The sequence below is a fragment of the Corvus brachyrhynchos genome, unplaced genomic scaffold, assembly GCF_000691975.1.
Source record: "Corvus brachyrhynchos isolate BGI_N302 unplaced genomic scaffold, ASM69197v1 scaffold28, whole genome shotgun sequence".
In the NCBI taxonomy this organism is placed as follows: domain Eukaryota; kingdom Metazoa; phylum Chordata; class Aves; order Passeriformes; family Corvidae; genus Corvus; species Corvus brachyrhynchos.
Genome location: NW_008246058.1, coordinates 2,529,819 through 2,537,214, shown reverse-complemented (window position 1 = coordinate 2,537,214; position 7,396 = coordinate 2,529,819). Strand labels below are relative to the sequence as shown.

Sequence of the window (7,396 nt, the reverse complement as noted above, 5' to 3'; positions counted from 1 at the left end):
TACCGTGGCAGAAGTGGCTTGTCACATAGATATATACATCTACGTTTGCATACAACCATTTCAGTTTTGCCATTTGGCACCTCCTTGAATAGAAAGTTAACTCCCCTTATTCCTTTAAATATTGACCTGTGGTCTGTTCAATATTAAATAAATTTGCAGTTAGACTTCTTGAGACCATACCTTCCTCTAAAATAAGCAAAATTGATCTTTGAAACATTTCCTTTGGGATCTCTGACATCTCCTTGTTGCCTCCAAGAGTGCTTCCTTTATGATCTGGTTCTTACCAGATATTATGGTTTTAACCACAGATATATTGGATGAGAAATGGCAGTCCCATTTGAAACCAAAAAACCAGCAAAAGAATGTATGAAAGTATGCGTATGTAAGAAACTCACCAATTTTGATAACGCCCTTTTAAAGTTTTGCTATTGTACTTTCAGTGTAGTGCTTCAGTTTGTACCTGCACGGTGTCTGCTCTGACAGGTCAGCCCCTATGAGTCATGGTGAACCAAATCTGAGATCAGTATCCAGTCACTTAATTCTGTGAGTACCAGTAAATATTACCCATTAGCTACAGATGAATTAGGGGCCCTATGGAACTGATGTGAACCGGAATTTCTGAGGAATGTATGGTTGCACAGAGTGGCACCGCTGATAAACACTTTTTCTTATTGTACTTTTCAGCAAAGCCCAAGTATTTGAATTCCTTGGGCTTGGTTTGCCAAGCAAGTACTTCACCAAGCAGGTCTCCTCATGCTGGGGACATACCAAAACTTAGGGAAAAAATGGTATTTGTAAAAGAGTGACAATATTATGTAATTGCATGGTTTTTAGAAGAGATATAATGCAGGTGGTTGCCCCTTGTTTTGCCTCCAGCAATAACTACAAGCCAAGAAGGTTGTGTGCCTTCTTTGCTTCAAGACTTGTTATTGGAAGGGCAAATTCCAGCCAAATACCCTTGCATAGTTAGGATGGTTATTGGACCCCAACGTAAAGTGGTAAATAAATTGTGCATTACTTCAACATGGATTTGTGCTTTGTTCTAGCTCCGGGAGCTGTTCTTTCTATCCCTTTAACTGGCTGATTGGAAGTCTTTCTCAAGTGTAGGTATGGTCATGCATGTGCTAGTTCGGGCTGAGGCAGAGTTAATTTTCTTCATAGTTGCTGTATGGGGCTGTGTTTTGGATTTGTGCTGGAAACAGTGTGGTAATACAGGGATGTTTCGTTACTCCTGAGCAGTGCTGACACAGAGTCAAGGCCTTTTCTGCTCCTCACCCCACCAGCGAGGAGGCCGAGGGTACATAAGGAGCTGGAAGGGGACACAGCCAGGACAGCTGACCCCAACTGACCCAAGGGACATCCCACACCATATGGTGTCATGGTCAGCATAAAAAGCTGAGGAGAAGAAGGAAGGGGTGGGACGTTTGGAGTGATAGTCACAACAGTGACTCCAAACATAATCACTGTTGGAAGTAACTATGGGTGATACAGCCCTGCTTTCCTGGGGGTGGCTGAACACTGCCTGTCCATGGGAAGTGCTGAAAGAATTCCTTGTTCAGCTTTGCCAGCATGTGTGGCTTTTGCTTTACCTGTTAAACTGTCTTTATTTCAACCCACGAATTTTCTCGCTTTTGTCCTTCTGATTCTCTTCTCCATCCCACTGGGGGAGTGAGTGAGTGACTGGTGGGTGAGTTCCCAGCTAAGGTTAATCCACAACAGTATATACAGGATGAAAGAGCTCTTCTAATTTTAACCATTTAATCATAACCATAAATGATCCCACAAAACCTTTTGTGAGCAGAAGACTGCCAGCTGCCATGCCCTAGTCAGGGTCTAATTATGTACAACACGATTAATTATATTTCACTTAACCAAAACTGTCCATAAAACTTCTGATTAAAAGTTTTTCTATATTTCTCCTAAAATCTTACTGCATTTGTGAAAGCATCATTTCCACACTACAGCCAAAATGTACTTTAAGAGTGTGTGAGTTATCACTCACATATGCACTTGTTAAGAGAGAACTTAGAAGACTTATGGGAGGAAAAGCACATTGTGTCACACTCACAGACATGATTCCTGGGTGAAATTATCACAGAACAAGGACAATAAGCAATTACTTGGTTGTTACAGGCTATGTCAATAAGGTTAATATATCTCCATATTATCAGTGTATCAGAGCCTTTTTGTGGTAGGCAGCATGCAAGCATGGTACAAACTCTGCTATTGATCCCAGTGTCGGTAGAAATGAAGAGTTCTTCATTTCTAGAGGGACTTGACTTTTTGATTTGGCCTTTTCTTCAGCTCCTTGATAATAATAATGCTTTGTCATTTTTTGGTCCAGGTGTTGTTTGTATTCAAAGCTGATCCTGTATGTTGAGAATGGCAGTAATGATCTGTGTCTCTGGCTTTCCTGTAAGAAGAAAAGGGAAGTTGTTCCTTTCCCCTGGGTGAGAGAAGTTGTCATGCCCCAGAATTCAGAGAAAAATCCTGTCCTGACAAAGACTTGATCCCATGAGGAGGGATTACCCACACAACAACAGGTCTGCTGCCATCAGCCACACCATTCAAAAAGACCCTCTCCAAGGGTCAGTCTCAAAAAATATGTCTTCCCACCCATAAAGTGATTTCTGCTGTTTGTAGCTTCTGGGCAGAAAATAAGATCAGTTTAAAAAAAGACTGTTTAAATGAGGGAAGAAAATGTTCTGGATTACTGCATGACTCTCTTTCCAAGGACAAAATACATTCATGTGAAAAAACTGTCTCCATCTTCTCCTTCTCAAGAGTTTCCAAATTTTCAGTGAGTGAAAGCAGAGGAATGAATAACTAGTAATGAATCAAGAGCTATTGATGCAGAAACTATGAATGTATGAAACTCTCACACGGGCCTTTCCCTTCTGATTCTTAAGAATTCACCCTACTTTGAGCAGGAAATAGGACTTTTTACAGTGTCATAGCCTGTTTTCATCTGGTCATGCCTCACATGTGAAACAAAACCTCTTATCCTTTTGCCTCTCTTTTCTCCCAAATGTTTTACTCCAAATAATGATCGTCTTCTGAAATTTGGTTAATACTTTCAGTTTTTACTCCTTAAGGCAGTGAGCCACAAACTTCTCCCTTGATGATCCTTGTAATTAACTGAGCTCAGGAAAGAATGTTTTTGGTTAAAAGGGATTTTTTTTTGCTGACAATATTGTTTTTGTTAACAACATCACCTTTGTTTAGTAATGCTATTAGCCTTTTGAAGATCAGTGGCTTTGTTTAGCACTGCCTTGTGATGCCTTTTGACCATGATTCAGGAGCTGTTTGAGGGCCTACAGCTCAGTGACCTCACAGATCCTATATGACCAGACTCATCAGCAGTGCTTATTCATATGAATGAAAGAGTGCAGGTCTCTGTGCTTGTAATTAGGACTCTGTTGAAGGATTCAGCTGAATGGGTGCTTCAGACTAATATAACTTGAGTAACATTGACTGACCAGCCTTGGCTATGGCTTTTCATGTTATTTTTTTCTTTTTGCTAAAGGTTAAGCTCAATATTAATGACTGATTGCAGGAAAAAAAGAACAGTGTAGAACAATGTAGCAAATGAGCCAGCTGGAAAGATAAACTGGAACTTCCAGCGAATTGAAAGTCTTTATGTGAGGTGTAATGCTGACCGCAAACATTAAATACTATAGCCTAAACAGAGTCATTTAAGGAAAAAACATATGCTCAGTTATCATTCAGACATTCAGGCATCTCATTACATTGCAGAAAATTTTCCTTTGTCATAATTCAGCAGAAAATTCTATTTGCAATAGAAAATTAATTTTCCTACTTATTGTCTGCTACAGACATTATCATGATTTGTTGTCAACATAAATTATCAAGAGGTGTTACATTGTGCAAAATTATTTAACATGTAATAATACTTAAGAGAAAATACAGGATCTTCTCATATCCTTTACCTGTGTGTCCCTCTAAGGGAATTTCATTTGGTTGATTTATAGTGGCAGAGGGAAGGCACTAACTTTTGTTGTTTTACCTTCAGGTTCATTAATTTGTGCCAGTTAACTCCTTGAATGAAATTCTAATGCTCTTTTTCATTTATTTATGCCTTGCCGGATCATTCTGGATCCTGACCATCTTTAGCTCCCACCTATTTAAGGATTTAATCTGCTGACAGTTTTATTTGGCAGTATATTCCATTTGCTTTTCTGCTGGTAGATAATCTAAAAAAATATAATCCAAAACCAATTAATGATAATAAAATATAATTCCAATATAATTAATGATTAAAGTTTTCATTTGAAAGGCAAAAACTTTTGGTCTTAAGAAAGGTGACTATGTCAGCAATTCAGCCAAGTATTTGAATAGGTATTTAAGTAACACAAGAGACAGCCTAGGAATGTGAGTTCCCCTTAGTGAGGGCTTTAAAGATTGATGGTTGAATAACCATGTGGGAATGATGACTTTGAAGGAGCTGATTCAAGCTGAAGGCAGAGAGCTTAACTAGATGATCATTTTGTCTAGCTGACATTCTCTACTATTCAGTTTTCTGTGTGAGTAAACTCCAGTGCAGAAAAAACAACCAGGAAGTGTCTCAAAGAATTTGAATTAAATCTGGCTTAGGAAAGCAAAGTGAAAAAAGTTTGCTATCCTGTGAATGAACATTGTCTGATGTGATGCAGCCAGTGCTGACTATGACCTCAAAAGAAGGTAACACCTGAAACTATTAATCCAGCAAGAGAGATAAAAGGATATTATGAATACCTTGAATTGTTTATATTAACTAAAAAATGGGGAGAGGGAAAGTGTGTTTCAATCTTGTGAGTAGTGTGTTTGTTAACTAGTGTCTGAAAAGTAGCAAGTCCTGAACAAATGAATGATTGAAGGGTTCTTATATAAAAGGTTATAAATCATATGAATTATAATTTAATAGCAGAATAATAGGAAGCTTTAATAAGGATTGATTCTTGTTTGTTCTAGCTGTTATCCAAACATAAGAGTAAGATACCAACCTCAAGGAGACATCTGGAAAATAGCATGCACCACAACGGAATATTCATGGATCATGATAACATACAGTTCTATTTGCTAATTTTTTATAGTTGAAGCAGTAAAGCTATTTAAAAAACAAAGTCACAGCTGATGAGTTTCAATCTTTAATTCAGTTTCTTTTAATTAAAAGCTCAATAGACAAAAGCTTACAATAAGTTTATCTTCTAGACTAACAGAGCACAGCGTTTCATTTGTTAGAAGTAACTCAGAGGACTGCAAAATTATAATAATTAAAAAGTTAAAAAATGAAACAAGTTTGTTTGGAGATGTTTGCATTCAGATCAATCCAAAATGATGAAGTATTTTGTATGTTTTCCTTAGACCTTGAACTAAATCCCTAATCACTGCTTAAACTTAACATCAATTTTGTTTTCATGATTTGCAGCTGATTTCTCACTCTCTGCCCTGATCATGAAAAGTTGTGTGCCATAAATCAGTATGTCCTCTCTACCACTGAAGAATATCAAGCCAAAACTGCACAACCTTGACTGAGTGACAATATGGGCTGGTGAAGAATTTCCAACCTCCCAGGCAGAGAGCTTTTTTTGTCTGTCATTTGTTACTGGTCTTGTGCAGAAGGTGAGACTCACGTGACTGTAAAGAGTCACCATAAAGGACAAGGGCTCAAATCTGTTAGTGACTACACAGACTTCAAATGCAAAAATTAATCAAAGCTTAACTGAAAGTTAGTGGATTCAGATAGAACCAGACTGAGGATTGCAAGGAATCTGGGACCTTTTTGATTGAGTACTTGTCTGGCTACATACACTGTATAACATTTGTTGTCCTCATCACACATCATTTCCTTCCTCCTCATTCTCATAGTGATACTAGTCTGGAGTTCAATAAAGTTAGAAGTAAACTACTATAAATATACAGGTCCACAGTAGTATAAAGATTTTTTAAAACATTAATTCTCTCTCTGTTTATCTTTATGCCTCCTTTGCATGCTGAAAATCCTTTATCAAGTGATAGCAGGCTTCAGAAAGGTCACAGGGCACACAGTTTGGCAATTTTCATTGTAAAATCAAATGTTCCAGAGGCTTATTTCTAGGCTCATGAACATTTTTCATAACACCTTGGTGATTTGTGCTGACATCAACATCCATATTCAAAAGAAATACAAAAACGCTGCTTTCAGTTAGAGTTTTGGTAACTTTGCAAACAGATTATGTAACTATAGAAGGTAGGATTCATGGTATGACAGTGTCCCAGCTGCATCCACACTGCCTATGGTAGATTCCCAAGTGTCATAGGCAGGAACTGGGCAACTACTTTTGGATACTTTTGCACCAAAAAAAAATCCCCATTTTCAGGGTGATCTAAACAGTTCACAGTTAATTTTGGGGGAGGCTAGAATGGGGTGAGGAGGAGATGGAGAGGTGGAGAGTATAGGTATATGTATTCACACAAATAGTTCCCAGGGAACTGTGATTGTCGATGAAAATACATTTTTCCTCTCCAAAACAGGGGGAAATTGCACTTAGTCATTACTGAGAAAGGAAATGAAGTCTTAGGTGTGTACCTCTTTTTCTGCCTTATGGAATACATGGAGAAACCTAATTTTATTAATTTTATAAAGTTAAGTGTTAAATTTTGAAGACGAGTCTTTTTTTTATGGGCCAGTCATGAAGATCTCACTCTAAATATTTATACCATGCAAAATGCTTGCAGATGGGGCTGAGAATCAGTTCAAACCCTGAACTGATTCTGTTCAGGACCGTCTACACCTCTATCACCCAGTGATAATTTAATGTCCTTCAGCAGACCTTTTTTCCTGCTGCCTGTAGAGCCATCAGTACTTGCCTTGTTAATTATTTTTCTACCTTTAAACAGTGAAGGGAAGAAAAATGCCCAAATGAGCTGATGCTGGTGAAATTGTCTCACCTGCTGCAAACACAGTTGCTGGAATGTTTACTAGGACCCTCCATCCTTTCATGCCTGACAGGCTTAATGAGCCTAACGGGTACAGCTCTCTCTGTGGCTTGAATGTCTCAGTAGCTTTTCAGGTAATGCTGCCTCCCTCTGAGTTTCAAGGCATGAAAATATTAATTACCCATTCACAATGTGAACAACCTGTTTTTATTTTATTGATTGCAAATTTACCACCAAATAATTCTATTCTGTTGTCTTTTAATTTGTTGGGTTTTTATTCTGGCATAGGAAATAGTGGGTAAGCTGGCAGATTTAAAGATGACTCACAGGAACCAAGGATTGTTTTCATTTTGTTTTTTTCTCCCCGACATAAATATTTTTACCCTTTTCAGAAATCTGTGTCTTGGAAACACCTCCCCAGTTTCTCAGTCAGTACTGAAGGCATACACAACACACTCCACATTACAGATAATAGTAA

General features: G+C 38.0%; 1 long non-coding RNA gene across 1 annotated transcript; it reads left to right on the top strand.

Annotated features, from left to right (window-relative positions):
- The first annotated feature begins 367 nt into the window (after positions 1 to 367).
- Positions 368 to 2,764, top strand: LOC108449573. The gene is made up of 3 exons (XR_001865788.1): positions 368 to 543; positions 1,047 to 1,107; positions 2,345 to 2,764. It is a non-coding gene; the product is annotated as an uncharacterized LOC108449573 (long non-coding RNA).
- The last annotated feature ends 4,632 nt before the right edge of the window (positions 2,765 to 7,396 follow it).